At 46.0% G+C, this 17,409-nt stretch overlaps 1 protein-coding gene and 1 non-coding gene across 2 annotated transcripts in view; one reads left to right on the top strand and one right to left on the bottom strand.

Moving 5' to 3' along the window:
- LOC140460045 (uncharacterized) overlaps positions 1–17,409 on the top strand; it is a 911,064-nt gene that overhangs the window by 270,753 nt on the left and 622,902 nt on the right. The window lies entirely within an intron of this gene.
- On the bottom strand, positions 4,147–4,220 carry trnan-guu (transfer RNA asparagine (anticodon GUU)). Its single transcript has one exon. It is a non-coding gene; the product is annotated as a tRNA-Asn (tRNA).

Below are 17,409 nucleotides of genomic sequence, written 5' to 3' on the forward strand. Positions count from 1 at the left end.
CCTCTCCTCATTGTGGACCCACTGGTATCTCAGCAGGTGGGAAGAACTGCTGAAGGCCATCTCGCACTTGGGGCAGGAGAACAGCCTTCTCCGGTGTGGACCAACTGGTGCGTCAGCAGGGCAGAGGAATCACTGAAGGCCTTCCCACACTCAGGGCAGCAGAAGGGCCTCTTCCCCTCTGTGGACCAATTGGTGCTTCAGAACCCTTTCAAATTTCACAATATCCTTCTGATATGAGGGAGACCAGAATTACATACAATATCCCAAAAGTGGTCTAACCAATGTCCTGTACAGCCACAACATAACTTTCCAACTCCAACACTCAGTTAGAGGATTACGAAAGCTTTCAAAACCCACAAAAAACAAACAGGAAAGAATGGAGGGAAAAATCGAATTTTTGAGAGTCAGCTTGGAAGCATCAATGAGTAATCGGCAGACCTGGTTTATTGGGTACCTGTTCTCCTTAAATATACTATATACGTATTTCTCTTGTGCTCTTCGTAATTTCTCTGTGCTGCAGTGTGGAGCGGCTCGTTGAAATAATGTCCGGTTGAATCTTCGTTTGTGGGTGTTGGGATGATTGCTTCTGTGGTTTAGTATTTGGTTTGTGTGTGTTGTTTTTCTGTCGACGCTTGTTTGAAGTTCCCCATTGACTGTTCGCTCTAATGTGACATCTAGAAATGGCACTGTGTTGATGTTCTCCTCCCCTTCAAACCAGGAGCCCCCCTCAGGCCCAAAGTCTCACCACTTGGTACACCAATATACAGACTCGTCAAAGGCCTCCACTGAAGACTAAAACATCAAGTCGAAGATTCACACCACTCCATTTCCTCCATCCAAGAATTCCTGAAAACCAAAGACACTAAGATTGAAGAGGATGTAATAATGATGTCCTTTGACATAACAGCCCTGTTCAATCTATTAACATCTGCGTGGCCAAAGAAAACTGAAGACACTACTCGAACAAGCAAAGACACAAACACAGCACCAACTTCATCAGCAAACATAGCACTGTCAACCTCGTGGAACTGTGCCTTACCACCCACTTCATATTCAGTAACATGCCCTACAAACAAATCAACGAAACATCCATGAAACCACCAGTATCAGGATTCCTAGCAGAAGCAATAATGCAGAGACTCGAACAAACAGCCCTTTCGACAATCCAACCCAAACTTTGAGTCCGCTACAGCGATGACACTTTTGTCATCAGAAAATAAAACAAATTAAAGGAAACCTACAACACCATCAACAATCTCCTTACTGGCATAAAATTCACAAAAGAGGCGAACAACAACAAAGTGCCATTTCTAGATGTCACAGTAGAGCGAACAGTCAATGGTAAATTCAAAACAGCGTCTACAGGAAAACAACGCACGCGAACCAAGAACTTAACTACAGAAGTAATCATCCCTACACATAAAAACAAAACTGAAGCAGGTCAATATTTCAACGAGCCACTACACACTGCAGCACCCAGGAATTCCGAAGATCAATAAATCACTGTGCGGCTCATTTAAGAAGACCGGGCAACCTTGCAACGCCCTGAAAATTGCTTCCCTGAGCGGGAATCGAACCCGGGCCGCAGCGGTGAGAGCGCTGAATTCTAACCACGAGACCACCAGGGAGATGCGCCAAGACGCTGACAGCTCTACTGAAAATTTCTTCCCTGCCCGGAAATCGAATCCGGGCCACGGTTGTTCGAAGGCTTTCACCTGTGCATCCATCAATGTCATTTCTTGTATCAATTGCTCCCGATGCGGTCTCATCTACATTGGGGAGACTAGAGACTCCTCGCAGAGTCAAGTCACAGCGCTTGAAGGAACACCTTCAGGACACCCGCACCAATCAACCCCATCGCCCTCTGGAACAACATTTCAAACCCCCTCCCAGTCTGCCGAGGACATGCAGGTCCTGGGCCTCCTCCATCGCCGCTCCCTCCCCACCCGATGCCTGGAGGATGAACGTCTTACCTTCCGCCTCAGATAAATTCAACCACAGGCCATCAATGCGGACTTCGCCAGTTTCCTCATTTCCCCTCCTCCCACCTGACCTCAGTTCCAACCTTCCAACTCAGCGCTGTCCTCATGACCTGTCCGACCCGCCAATCTCTCTTCCCACCGACCCGCTCCACCCTCCTCTCTGACCTGTCACTTCCGTCCCCTCCGCCATTCACCTACTGTACTATTTGATACCTTCGGCCCAGCACCCTCCAATTTATCTTTCTACCCTGGAGGCGTCATGCCTTTATTCCTGATGAAGGGCTTTTGCCCGAAACGTCGATTTTCCTGCTCCTCGGAAGCTATCTGACCTGCTGTGCTTTTCCAGCACCACTCTGATCTAAACTCTGGTTTACAGCATCTGCAGTCCTCACTTTTGCCTACCCAATAAACTCAGTGTGCCAATTACACATCAACAAACTTACACAAGCAGACACAACGTCTGCAGAGGCCCTAGCCACATTACTTTACATTAAAGACATCTGGGAAATGATGTCCAGACAACTCAACCCTCTCAGCATCATGGCAGCCCACAAACCTACCAACAGACTGAAACAGCGGCTAATGAACCTGAAATACCCGATACAAACAACCAGCAAACGAATGTTATTTACAAAATACCATACAAGGAAATATATACATGAACTCTGCCACACAGTTCTCTGTGGCAAGAAACGCTGGGATGAGAGAAGGAAGATTTTTTCAGCCAAAACGAATCAGCACTGACTGGACAGCCATTTAAAATCAACGCTGTCAGCCCAGGATGGAAGATCCGAAGGGATGTACCGTTTTCTTATTTCCTGAAGATTTACAAAGCTGAGACTGGGTTTTGGTGTTTGTTCGCTTTCCACTCCCAAGAGCCGCAGTGGTTGGGGCGGTGTGTTGGGGAAAGAGCAATGTGCCGGTGAGCAGCGTGAGGGGCTATTTCAGCTTCCCCTCCTCTGACAGCGCTGTGACTTGACTCTGATGTTCTCAGGGACACTGACTGACGCGAGACAGTGAAAGGAGTCTTGTTCCTGCAGATCGGGAATTCAAACCGTATGCCGGCTTCAGCACAATGAGAAAGATTAATTGGGGTGTGTGAAGAAGCTGTGAGCTGCATTTCAAACAGGTAGGTGGAGTCAGAAGCGTCATCCATTGCGTCTTGGCACTGTACGTTCCTGACGCCAACATGCTGCAGAGTTCTGACGTTAACACGGACATGCGCAGCAATGGGAACATTCACAATGTGAACAACCAAAGATAATCACCGTCACTGATTCCCTTCCACAGGCTCAACTTTGTGAAGCAGTATCTTTCACTGGCAAATAAAACACCTTTGTCCTCAGGTGCCTGCTTCATTCCGATCATGACTTCACGCCCCTCACTGTTCGAGTCTCATTTCCAAATACTTGGCTCATCGCCTCAAAAGCAGCTCTGTGGGTATCTGCTTGTTCCACCCTGACATGCAGTGGGCTACAGATTCCCGACCAGTCCCAATGTGATTGAAATACTTCAACCGCTCCACTGATTTGCATTTTTAAAAAACCGTGGAGCAATCTCTCTTTCTTTTTGACGACAGTTCTCAACTGTAGTCGGCAGGGTTCACACCTGCGTGGGGAAACCGCAATGGATTTCATGTCCATCGCATTCACCACTCGGCCCATCAATACAGAACCACACTGACAGCTTCATTTCCCAGGTCTCTCTGCCTGTGGAGCTGCGAAAGAGTGAATCATTGCAGAGTTTGTTTGAATCCAATCACTTCACAGGTTTCAAAAGGGTTAAATATCTGCAAATGGCGAGTCTGGATGTTTCATCCCAAAAGATGAAATGGACGGTCAGTTAAAAACAAGAACAGAAATTGCAGGAGCAATTCAGCAGGTCAGGCAGCATCCGTGAAAAGAGAATCAGAGACAACATTTCAGAATTCTTTTTTCCCTCATCCAGGTTCAGCCAAACCTGCTGAGTTTTTCCAGCAGTTTCGCTTTCTGTCTCGCATTCTCAGCACCCGCAGTCCTTCACGTTAGAAATTCAATCAATTCAGAAACCTCTTTGTGCTTCCTCAGTGGAAAAGATTTCCGTTTGGGAAACATTTTCCTGACACCATTAAAAACGTGCACTTTCGCAGCCAAGAAAGCGGTACGAGCGAGAATAAGAAGCACTCCGTCCCTGGGTGGTTTCGAACCACCAACCTTTCGGTTAACAGCCGAACGCGCTGACCAATTGCGCCACAGAGACAGGTCGGAGTTCCAGCCGCACAGTGTCTTTGAGGACGCTACTATTCAATTCATAATTCAACCCGCCCCGCCCAAAATTGCCATTGTCTTCTATCAGTGTTACTTTTCCATAATAAAGCCTTGGACATTCAGTATGGAGACATGGGAACAGCCTGATCCCACCATCTGCAGGCACATCCATGTCACGAGGAACGAGCTCTCCTACACTGGGACCGTCGCCCTCCGAGCCTTTCAGTGTTTTGCCTCTACCCGAATTTCCTCATTGGCCCCGAGCCGAGAAGGGGTTTGAATTCCTGATGTGCAGAGAATTCCTTCAATGTCTCGGGTCAGTTCATGTCCCGAGAATATCAGAGTCAATCAGCCTCTTAAACAAAGGGACGGTGTCTGGACTGTCTCTGCTCAGTCGGACAGTTCATCCTTCATTCTCCTCTAATTCCACTTCCCAAAGAGTTTCTAAAGATTCACAAAGCTGGAGACTAGGATTTGTGTTTTACTTCCTGAACATTTTTCCACCTGCTAACTGACAATATTTTGCCAAAACCTCTTCCCCATTGTAAAATTTGCATCATGTCCAGGGATGAGCAATTTCCATTTTGTGGAGACATTCCCAATTTTGGGAATGTTCTCTTTGGAGCAAAGATGGTTAACTGGGGATTTCCAGGGGTTCTTGTCAATGATGGGAGAAGACGTGGTGTTTTCGCTGCTCGTTGGATGCTGCCTGAACTGCTGTGCTCTTCCAGCACCACTAATCCAGTATTTGGTTTTCAGCATCTGCAGTCATTGTTTTTACCATGTTGATTTTACCCCAACTGCGAATCCTCTTGCAAGGATGCCTGCCTTGAAGAAGTTTTCCTCCTCTCTCTACAAGAATCTCAGGGAGTCCCTCTCCCACTGCAACTCCCAGGTCATTTCCTCTGCTCTGAAGCTCTTCAACCATGTTGTGAAACAAACTCGGTACCATAGCCACATTTGCCTAGTTTCAAACTTCCAGCTCAGTTACTGTCTCCTTGACTTGTCTGACCTGCCTATCTTCTTTTCCACCTATCCACTCCACCCTCTCCTTCTTGACCTGTCACCTTCATCTCCTCCCCCACTCACCCATTGTACTCTATGCTACTCTCTCCCCACCCCCACCCTCCTCTAGCTTATCTCTCCATGCTTCAGGCTCACTGCCTTTATTCCTGATGAAGGGCTTTTGCCCGAAACGTCGATTTCGCTGCTCGTTGGATGCTGCCTGAACTGCTGTGCTCTTCCAGCACCACTAATCCAGTATTTGGTTTTCAACATCTGCAGTCATTGTTTTTACCTTAATGATCAGAAGAACCTATTGCCACTGACTAGGGTCAGTTACCAGAGGACAGGGATTACAGTTCTTTAATGGAAAGCAGCATTTGTGTAGAACAAACACAGCGAATACTGCAGAAAGCCAACGGGTAGAGTAGCATCAGTGGAAAGGTAAACAGAGCCGACGTTTTGAGTGTGCTACGGTTTTTGTTCAGAACTCAGTGTTTTGCCTCTTCCCGAAGTTGGTCCAGGTCTGTGTCTCAATTGGCAAACACATGGCAAGTGCAGTGCTGCAATGTGAAGTTAGAGCCTTTGCTGTTTAAAAAAAAGCAGTGCATTGTTGAAATGGTGACATATTGAAATGTGGAGAAAGTGAGGACTGGAGGTGAAAGTCGAAAAATGTGGCGCTGGAAAAGCACAACAGGTCAGGCAGCATCTGAGGAGCAGGACAGGGAACGTTTCGGGCACAAGCCCTTCATCAGGAATGATGTATGGATGTACTAAGGGGTCTCAGAGTCCCTCCACACCAGTCAATGCCAGTTGTCGGGCAGATGCAGCAGGCAATGAGCGAGGCAAGTGATATATTACGAAGAGGAATTGAGTTTAGAAGTGGGGTCATTGAACAATAGACAATAGACAATAGATGCAGGAGTAGGCCATTCTGCCCTTCGAGCCTGCACCGCCATTCATAATGATCATGGCTGATCATTCCTAATCAGTATCCTGTTCCAGCCTTATCTCCATACCCCTTGACTCCACTATCTTTAAGAGCTCTATCCAATTCTTTCTTAAAAGAATCCAGAGACTGGGCCTCCACTGCCCTCTGGGGCAGAGCATTCCACACAGCCACCACTCTCTGGGTGAAGTAGTTTCTCCTCATCTCTGTCCTAAATGGTCTACCCCGTATTTTTAAGTTGTGTCCTCTGGTTCGGCACTCCCCCTTCAACGGAAATATGTTCCCTCCTGCCAGAGTGTCCAGTCCTTTCATAAGCCTATACGTTTCAATCGGATCCCCTCTCAGTCTTCTAAACTCAAGGGTATACAAGCCCAGTCGCTTCAGTCTTTCCGTGTAAGGCAATCCTGCCATTCCAGGAATTGACCTCGTGAACCTACGCTGCACTCCCTCAATAGCCAGAATGTCTTTCCTCAAATTTGGAGACCAGAACTGTACACAGTACTCCAGGTGTGGTCTCACCAGGGCCCTGTACAGCTGCAGAAGCACCTCTTTGCTTCTATACTCAATCCCTCTTGTTATGAAGGCCAGCATGCTATTAGCCTTCTTCACGACCTGTTGTACCTGCATGCTTGCCTTCATTGACTGGTGGACAAGAACACCCAGATCTCTCTGAACAGCCCCTTTACCTAATTTGATACCATTGAGGTAGTAATCTGCCTTCCTGTTCTTGCCACCAAAGTGGATAACCAGACATTTATCCACATTAAACTGCATCTGCCATGCATCTGCCCACTCACCTAACTTGTCCAGGTCACCCTGTAATCCCCTAACATCCTCATCACATTTCACCCTACCACCTAGCTTTGTGTCATCAGCAAATTTGCTAATGTTATTGCTGATACCATCTTCTATATCATTTACATATATTGTAAAAAGCTGCGGTCCCAGCACGGATCCCTGCGGTACCCCACTGGTCACTGCCTGCCATTTCGAAATGGAGCCGTTAATCACTACCCTTTGTTTCCTATTAGCCAACCAATTCTCTATCCAATCTAGTACTTTGCCCCCAATCCCGTGCGCCCTAATTTTACTCACTAACCTCTTGTGTGGGACTTTATCAAAAGCTTTCTGAAAGTCCAGGTACACTACATCCACTGGATCTCCCTCGTCCATCTTCCGAGTTACATCCTCAAAAAATTCAAGAAGATTAGTTAAGCATGATTTCCCCTTCATAAATCCATGCTGAATCTGTCCTATCCTGTTACTATTATCCAGATGTGCCGTAATTTCATCCTTTATAATAGACTCCAGCATCTTTCCCACCACTGAGGTCAGACTAACTGGTCTATAATTTCCTGCTTTCTCCCGCCCACCCTTCTTAAAAAGTGGCACAACATTAGCCGCCCTCCAATCCTCAGGAACCAACCCCGATTCTATTGAACTCTGGAAAATAATCACCAGCGCATCCACGATTTCCCGAGCCACCTCCTTCAGTACCCTGGGATGCAGGCCATCAGGTCCCGGAGACTTATCAACCTTCAGACCTAACAGTCTCTCCAACACCAAATCCTGGCAAATAGAAATTCCCTTAAGTTCAGGTCCTTCAGCCACTGTTACCTCAGGGAGATTGCTTGTGTCTTCCCCAGTGAACACAGATCTGAAGTACCCATTTAATTCCTCTGCCATTTCTTCGTTCCCAGTAATATATTCCCCTGCTTCTGTCTTCAAGGGCCCAATTTTTGTCCTAACCATTTTTTTGCCTTGGACATACCTAAAAAAGCTTTTACTATCCTCCTTTATATTCTTGGCCAGTTTACCTTCGTACCTCATTTTTTCTCTGCGTATTTCCTTCTTACTAATCCTCTGTTGTTCTTTAAAAGCTTCCCAGTCCTCCGTTTTCCCGCTTATCTTCGCTAAGTTATACTTTTTCTCTTTTAACCTTATATGTTTCTTTACTTCCCTTGTCAGCCACGGCCGCCCATGTCTCCTCCTGGGATCTTTCTTCCTTTTAGGAATGAACTGATCCTGCATCTTCTGCATTATACACAGAAATATCCGCCATTGTTCCTCCACGGTCTTCCCTGTTAAGGTATTAAACCATTGAACTTTGGCCAGTTGCTCCCTCATAGCTCCATATTTCCCTTTATTCAACTGAAATATTGTCACTTCAGATTGTACCCACTCCCTCTCAAATTGCAGATTGAAGCTTATTGTATTATGATCACTACTTCCCAATGGCTCCTTCACTTCGAGGTCACTGACCAATTCTGGTTCGTTACACAATACCAGATCCAGAATCGCCTTATCCCTGGTCGGCTCCAGCACCAGCTGCTCTAAAAATCCATCTCTGAGGCACTCCACAAAGTCTCTTTCTTGAGGCCCGATACCATCCTGATTCACCCAGTCTACCTGCATGTTAAAATCCCCCATAACAACTGTAGTAACATCTTTGCGACAAGCCAATTTCAGCTCCTGATTCAACTTACCTCCAACATCCAGACTACTGTTTGGGGGCCTGTAGATGACTCCCATGAGGGTCTTTTTACCCTTAGTGTTTCGAAGCTCTATCCACACTGACTCTACATCCCCTGACTCTAGGTCCGCCCGCGCAAGGGACTCAATATCCTCCCTTACCAACAAGGCCACCCCACCCCCTCTGCCCGTCAGTCTATCCTTACGATAACACGTGTAGCCTTGAATATTCATTTCCCAGGCCCTGTCCCCATGAAGCCACGTCTCAGTTATCCCCACAATATCGTATCTGCCAATTTCCAAAAGAGCCTCAAGCTCATCCACCTTGTGTCTAATGCTTCGTGCATTCATATATAGAATTTTTAATTTGTTACTGCTCTCACCCTTCCCCTCAACCCTTATTTCACTCAACTTTACAGCATGATGCCTTTTCCAGTTTTCTGCCTCCTTGATACAGTTGTCTTTCTTGACTTCTCTTGTTCTACCTACCCCTTCAATTTCCTTTTTAAACATCCAGCTTGTCCCCTCCCCCCCGCTACTTAGTTTAAATGTAGCGGTGTTGCAGCAGAAAACCTGCCTGCCAGAATGCCGATCCCTGTTGTATTAAGGTGCAAGCCATCTCTCTTGTAGAATTTATGGTTACCATAAAATATACCCCAGTGATCCAAGAACTTGAAACCTTGCTTCCTGCACCAGTTCCCCAACCACACGTTCAAGTCCATTATCTCCCGGTTTCTGGCCACACTAGCCCGAGGAACCGGAAGCAAACTGGAGATAACCACCTTGGACGTCCTGCTTTTTAGCCTTCTTCCTAGTTCTGCGAAGTCTCGCTGTAGTAAGGCTAAGTGCATCTGAGTTTTGAACAACAAAGAAGTGGATGATTATCGAGGGAGGTAAGAAAATGGTTTTACGACCAGTACAGGTCATTCACAGAGTCTGACAGCACTGAACAGACCCTTCATCCAACTAGCCCGTGCTGAGTATGTTCTCAAACTAAACTCGGCACACCTACCAGTGTTTGGCCCATAAACCTTCGAAAGTTTCGTATTCATGTACTTATCCAAATATCTTTTAAACGTTGTAACTGTACAGGTATAAAATCATGAGGGGCATGGATAGGATTAATAGACAAAGTCTTTTCCTGGGGTGGGTGAGTCCAGACCGAGAGGGCATGGGTTTCGTGTTAGAGGGGAAAGATACAAAGAGACCAAAGGGGCAACTTTTTCACGCAGAGGATGGTACGTTTATTGAATGATCTGCCAGAGGAAGTGGTGAAGGCTAGTACGATTGCAACATTTAAAATGCATTTGGGTAGGTGTATGATTAGGAATGGTTTGGAGGGATATGGGGCCGTGTGCTGTCAGGTGGGACTAGATTGGGTTGGGATAGTTGGTCGGCATGGACAAGTTGGACCAAACAGTCTGTTTCTGTGCTGTACATCTCTATCTCAATGTTCAACATACTCAGTGACCTAGCCTCCACAGTTTTCTGTGACAATGAATTCCATAGATTCACCACTCTCTGGCTAAAGAAATTGCTCCTAATCTCCATTCTCCCTTTATGCTCAGGCTATGCCCATGGGTATTAGTCTCTCCTCCCAATGAAAACATCTTCCCAATATCCACTCTGTCCAGGCCGTTCAATGTTCTGTACGGTTCAGTTAGATCCCCCTTGAATGTGGGCCTGTTAATCAGCATGAACCAAACCCTTCAGATTGAGGACATCCGTGATTAGATTCAACAAAGTAAGAACAGAGGGCGAGAGTTTGGGATGGAGATTTTCAGCTTTTAGGGAATAAGGTAGGAAAGAAAGTTTAATATAAATTATAATTGATCAGATGAGCCGATGGGCCAAGAATTGTGGATGGAGTTTAATTTAGACAAATATGAGCTGTTGCATTTTGATGAGGCAACTCAGGGCAGGACCAATGTGGTTAATGGTAAATTAATGGAATTCTGTGCTCAAGGAAGCAGTAGAGGCAGCTTCATTAAGACACTGTTGGATGGGTTTTTTGCGAGGTAAGGGAACTCAGGGAAGTTGGGATAATGCAACTAGGAGGAGCTGAGACGATTGATCGATCCGCCATGATTTTAATGAATGGCGGAGCAGGGTCGATGGGCCAAATGGCCTACTCCTTCTATTACTTTGAAACGATAACCCTGCCTTTCCCATGGCCAACCCACCTAACCTGCACATCCCTAAACACTGGGCAATTTAGCATAGCCAATCCAAATCAAGGCCAGTGAGCAATGTAGTGATGTGGAAACCAAACACCAGAGAATGATAGAAAGGGACAAGAAGAATAAATGTACTAGCAATCAAAACTGGATTCTAACCATCACAAAAAATAAGACGACAAGCTCAGTATATGAATGTGTGCTGCATTGTAACAAAAGCGATTTAATTGACTGCACACATTGTACAGAATAATTATGATCGGAGACTCCTTACAGAGATATGGCTTCAGAATGACAAGGATTGGATCCGGAATATCGAGGGGAGACGCGGCATTCAAGTCGAGTTAGGAGCTCAGTAAAGATAGAGGGTGGACACTGCTAATCAAAGCACTGATAGCATGGTAGTGTGGTGTCAGCTCGGATTTCAGGTCCTGAATTCTCTGTCCTCTAATCTCCCTGTTCCCACAGAGTTAAATGTTGTCTGTTCTCAGCTCTGCTCGATTTCTGTTGAAGCTTTAACCCCCTTTTACACCTTCTGGAGCAATAAAATATTCTGAGCCTCCTGGGAATGACACCTTATCTATACCCCTTCTGATTTTAAAAATCTCTATAAGGTTAACTGTCAACTTCCTCGGCTCCATTGGAAAAATGTCCCAGATTCTTCTTAACTCAAACCCGCCATTCCCTGCAACACGCTGGTAAAGTCGGGAATAGGGAATTGTATCAAATCACATAAACGTACTGTCTGAAACAATCTAGCTGTGTTCTGGCCTGAGATATTGTGAGTCCCTGGTGTAAGTAATTACGAATGCAACAATTTTGGTCACGGAATTGAACAATCATTTTGCAACAAAGGGATCTACTTTGATAAGGAGGTAGTGGTCATTTCTAGGGTAAGTGAACAATTTGTAGATCAGGGAGATGAAGTTCCAGACACTTGGGAACGCCAAGAAATGAATTTGATAAATAAGACAAAGAACGGTGGATGCTGGAAATCTGAAACAAAAACTGAAAACACTGGAAAAACTCAGCTGGACTGGAAGCATCTGTGAAGAGAAAGCAGAGTTAAAGTTTCGAGTCCAACAACTCCTCTTCAGGATTCTGAAATAGTTTGTGAGAACCCCTTAAGTTATCTGCCGAGCTTTAAGACCACAATACACAGGTGTAGGATGAGGCCATTTGGCCCATCGAGTCTGCTCGACCAGTCGATCATGGCTGATGTGTTTCTCTATCCCATTCTGCTGCCCTCTCCTCATAACCCTTGACCCCTTATTAATCAAGAACCTATCTCTGTCTTAAATGCCCTCAATGACTTGGCATCCTCAACCCTTCTCCTCGTGGAAACATCATCTCCACGTCCACACTGTCCAGTCATAGAGTAGCACAGCGCTGCCTGACCCACTGTGATCTCCAGCATTTGTTGTTTTCAGGAAGGATTCCAGCATCTCCAACAACGCGCTTCTAAATTTTGTGCCCAGTTGGTTAGCTCTCCCTGGAGCCCGTGAGATTTAACCTTACTCAACAATCCACTGTGTGGTACAATTAACAAAGTTCCCAGCCCCCACCTCTTTCTGCACACATGGGCCGCACGATGGATCAGTGGTTCGCACTGCTGCCTTACAGCACCAGGGATCCACTTTCGATTCCAGCCTTGGGGCGACTCTCTGTGTGGAGTTTGCACATTTTCCCTGCCGTGTCTGCTGGGTTTCACCCGGGTGCTCTGGTTTCCGCCCAAAATCTAAAGGTGTTCAGTTTCGGGAGAAGTGGCCATCCTAGATGGGCCCATAGTGTGCAGTAAGTGTAGTGGAATGGGATAGGGGAATGTGTCCACATGAGTTACTCTTTGGATGGTCGGTGTGGACTTGTTGGGCTGAATGGCGTGTTTCCACATTGCAGGAATTCTACGTGGCATTCCCCCAACTCCAGAGTCTCAGCAGCCTTGGCTTTTTCCATGGACAGTGTGGGGGAGGGAAACAATGTTTTACACGGGAGTAAGGTTCTGTGAGTGTGAAGCTAAAAGGAAACGCAGTGCATTGCTTAAGCTGTTTTCCCCGGTATACCAGAGGCTGAGGGGTGATCTTACAGACGTTTATTGAATCATGAGAGGCATGGATAGGGTAAATAGACAAGGTCATTTCCCTGGGATGGGAGAAGTCCAGAACAGGAGGATAATATGTTTGAGGTGAGGGAGGCAAGTGTAAGGAATGATCTGCCCGAGGAAGTGGTGGATGTAGGTCCAATTATAACATTTAAAAGGCATCTGGACGGGTATATGAATAGGAAGAGTTCAGAGGGATATGGGCCAAGTGCTGGTAAATGCGACGAGATTAATTTAGGCTATGTGGTCGGCACGAATGATTTGGCCTGAAGGACCTGTTTCTGTGCTGTGTATCTCTATGACTCTGGCTTGCCCGTAATGTTTGCCCTGCCTATGTGTTCAGTTTCTGTCTGGTGTCGGTGTCAATGCCTTGATATCTCATTTCCTCCATCCCCCCACTTCCACCTCCCCAGATGTTAACCATTTCGTGTCTGGTTGTCTCTCAAGAAGCTGCATTGAAGGTTCATCCTGAATTAACACTTTTTTTTGCTTCCCAAAATCAGACTTACTCACTCCTAGATGTCGTGAAAGATACTAACTTTCAGGTGGAGGTATCCAAAATTCAGAGGTGTCTGTCTTGATGTTTTCACTTTTCGGTCTCTGTAAGATCCTGAATCAGTACCGTCGGGTGAATTAGTTTGAGCGGAGTGAGAATAGAGGGATGAAAGGGAGTGCGATGGGGCTTTCAATTTTGTGGAAATAGAAAAGAATATTCTGCAGAAAGTAGAATTGCTTGTTTGGAATTTCTAACCTGGACTGACAGTAATGTCTTTTGTAATCTCTTTTGACAGATTATTTGAAGATCTGAAGACGGACGTTTCAATATCAATAGATGAAGAGCTTTGCCTGAAACATTGACTCTGCTGCTCCTCAGATGCTGCCTGATCTGCTGTGCTTTGACTCTGACTCCAGCATTTGCAGTCCTCAATTTCACGTCAATGTCTGGCAGTCACTGAATCCATCGGGACGATAACAATTTTCGACTATGATTCTGTGAGAAGGAAACAAGCTTTTTGGTTCCTCTTTCAGTCCGTTTTCAGCATCAGTGAGACTGGATGAGAGACCCGACTATTGCAGCACTCTGACTGTGGAGCCAGTAAAAGTTATACATTTGGGAAAAGTAATTCACGGCGGGAAGGTGCTGTACATGCGTTTGTGTGCAGCTGAAGCTTCGGTCATGGAGAAACCCAAGGAATCCCGTCCCGTGGAGAAACCATGAAAATATGGCGACTGTGGGAAAGGCATCCGTTTCCCATCTGACCTGGAGACTCATGGGCGCCGTCACACCGGGGTGAGACTGTCCTCCTGCTCTGAGTGCGGGAAGACCTTCAGCAATTCCCATGCACTGCAGAGGCACCAGGGGGTCCACACAGGCGAGTGGTCATTCTCCTGCCCCGAATGCGGGAAGGCCTTCAGCTATTCCTCCGTCCGACTGACCCACCGCTGGGTCCACATATTAGAGAAGCCCTTCAGCTGTTCCAAGTGCGGGAAGGCCTTCAAAGATACCTCTGCCCTGCTGAGGCACCAGCGGGTCCACACCGGGGAGAGCCCGTTCTCCTGCCTGAAGTGTGGGAAGGGCTTTACCCAGGCATCCCACCTTCGGGTCCATACGGGGGAGAGGCCTTTCACCTGTCCAGAGTGCGGGAAGGCCTTCAGCAATTCCTCACACCTGCTGATGCACAGGTGGGGCCATACCGGGGAGAGGCCGTTCACCTGCCCCGAGTGGAAGCGGAGGTTCTCATCATTCTGCACCTTGCAGAAGCACCAGCGGGCGCACCAGTGCTCCCAACAATCTGATTCTGCTGGTGAAGCTGCTGTGGGTCACTGAGAGGACTGAACCCCTGCACATTCTGACAGTGCTTATAGTGGGAGAGTCGGTCGGTTTTTTTTTGTTTTATGCCGTCGTGCTCCCCCACCCCTGCAACTTTGCTTCCATTTGGCACTGCTGCTCGTTGAGACCAGGAGCTGTTCTCTCCGGATTCTACTGTCCTGTAAAAGAATTGTTGTCTCTTTCTGGGAATGAGTCCCAGCCTGTAAGAAACAGCTGAATACTGGGGTGTCTATTCACATTCAGCAGTGACTTTTAAATTAGATTTACAGTTACGTGTCTGTGAAACAGTAATAGTCCAAAGATTACACAAAGGCTTGGCAATCCATTGTTGGAAACTGTTTGCTTGAATTGGTATGTTTAAAAATTTTTTTTTTAAAAATTTGGCACTTAAGTCTCTGTCTCTGAGATGGTGGGGGACTTGATTAAATCATTGCTATTAATTAGATTATCTTCTTTAACTTTGCCCTAGAAAATTTGCCGTATTTATAATTATTCGTTTTTGTTTAAATTATAATGTTGATGTGCAAGATCTGTTCTTCACCAAGTCTCGTTTGGGACAGTTGAGAAATTGAGGGATATTGCATGTTTAAATTTCACTGTGTTGTGAATCTGGAGTCAGTGACAGTCATTTGTATTGGATTCCTTACCCTTAGTTGTCGTGTCTTCCAAACCAAGTATTCACTATGGTAGTGAGTTCTGCAGTCTCACCACACTCTGAGGTTTTTCGTGAAATCCTTAGTAGAGAATTGTAAGGGAAAATGTTGACGAGGGCAGAATATAGGGTCTTAACTGCAAATGTCAGGAAGACATTCGACAAAGTAAAAACATGACAATGTATAGACAAATAAAGAACTTTGACAGCAATGAGGAGGTCACACGTTAGAGTTCAAGATAATGTTCGTGACAAAAAGAAACAGTACTCGGCAGATCTTGGATATTGTAATTAAGCAAGTTTCTAGATGCTGTAGTTGGTTGAATACGATAATAAGAGATGAAATAACCAAAACCACTCATGTAATTTGATGTCGATAACCATAAACCAAGTGCATAGTATTGATTATTATAGGCCAATTGCGTGCAAGTAGGCCATTCAGCCCATCGAGTCAACATTGACTGACCGTCCCACCCAGACCCAGTTCGTTACCCTATCCCTGTAACCCTGCATCTCCCATGGTCAGTCTACCATCAACTGCATGTCCTTTGGACCGTGGGAGGAGGCCAGAGCACCACAGGAAGCCAACGCAGACACAAGTGGAGAATGTGCAAACTCCACACAGACAGTCTGCCCGAGGGTGGGATCAAATCCAGGTCACTGATGCCGTGAGGCAGCAGTGCTCACCACCGTGCCACCACCACATGCTGCTCTCTAAAGAAGTGAATTTCAAAGACTCGGGAACACTTGAGGGAAAACAAAACTCTCCTATCTAAAGTGAGAGACTAGTCTCTGGCTAGAATTGAGTTGACATTACATTTGCATTAAGTCCTCTCCAGATGTTATACAGCTCCATTGGGTCATCTGTTTCTTCTAAACTCAAACTGATGCAAGCCCAGCCTGACATCCCCTTGTCCCCGATTATAAGTTGAGTAAATGAGCGACCCTCGACCTCACTGGCATGACAAAGGATGCCCTCAATCCAAGTTGACCTTAACTGTCCAACCTCTTGACCTCCACGCCACAATGTGGTCAGCCGCAACTCAGCCCTGAACGAGAGCAGAAGAACTGAATAGACAGCAGTGAGGTGGACATTGCATTCCCAGAGAATATTGTTCAAGTGTGAAATTTGTTCAGCTCACATTCGGATCACTGCAGGGACTATGTCTTTGATCCAAATAACAGTCTAGTTTTGTTGTACATTGTGTGTGTTTTATCTGTGTTTCACTACATGATTTTCTGTTGCTGTCATTCCCATTAGGATGTGTGAATTCAGTACCAGATAATACTTCAGTTCTCAATTTTCCTTGAGGGTTAGTGTAGGACGTACTAAGTGTCAGTCAGAATGGAAGAAGCTCTACTGTTTATTTAACCCTCTGCTGTCATTGTCCTGGGACTGTATGAATGGGGAAGTGTAGAGGAAGTTTTACTCTGTATCTAACCCAATGCAGTCTCTGTCTTGGCAGTGTTTGTTGGGGACAGTGTTGAGGTAGCTTCACTTGCAATTGAAGAGTAGAGGAAGCTTTATTCTGATTGTCATCCCATGCTGTCCTTGTCCTGGGAGGTTTAGATGGCATCTATAATTGAAGTGAATGCAGACTTGGCTGTGGGAGTGGAGGGTACTTGGACCTGAGCACACCCATCTTTGAGATTGCTGTGCTGATCAAGACAATCTCAGACACCTTCATGCACTTTTCCAACCAACCACAGGGTGGTTAAGGATGGGTATAAATGCTGGCATTGCCAGCGATGCCCACACCCCATGCATGAATAAATACTTTCTGTTTAAAAGTTTACATTCACGTTCCAAACCCTCTAATGTATGATTACTTACATGGAAAATTCTTGTCTGTTTATAATTTCATTTTAAAACATAGGAATGTGTCAACCATGTAGAAATATAACAAGAAAAACAAATGGAGAATTTAACAGGTAATGAGCAGGAACAGAATGCTGAGTCAGCCTGACCTCCATGGCTGAGAGAGTTCTCCCAGATGTTG

Source organism: Chiloscyllium punctatum, chromosome 36 (genome assembly GCF_047496795.1).
Source record: "Chiloscyllium punctatum isolate Juve2018m chromosome 36, sChiPun1.3, whole genome shotgun sequence".
NCBI classification, from domain to species: Eukaryota; Metazoa; Chordata; class Chondrichthyes; order Orectolobiformes; family Hemiscylliidae; genus Chiloscyllium; species Chiloscyllium punctatum.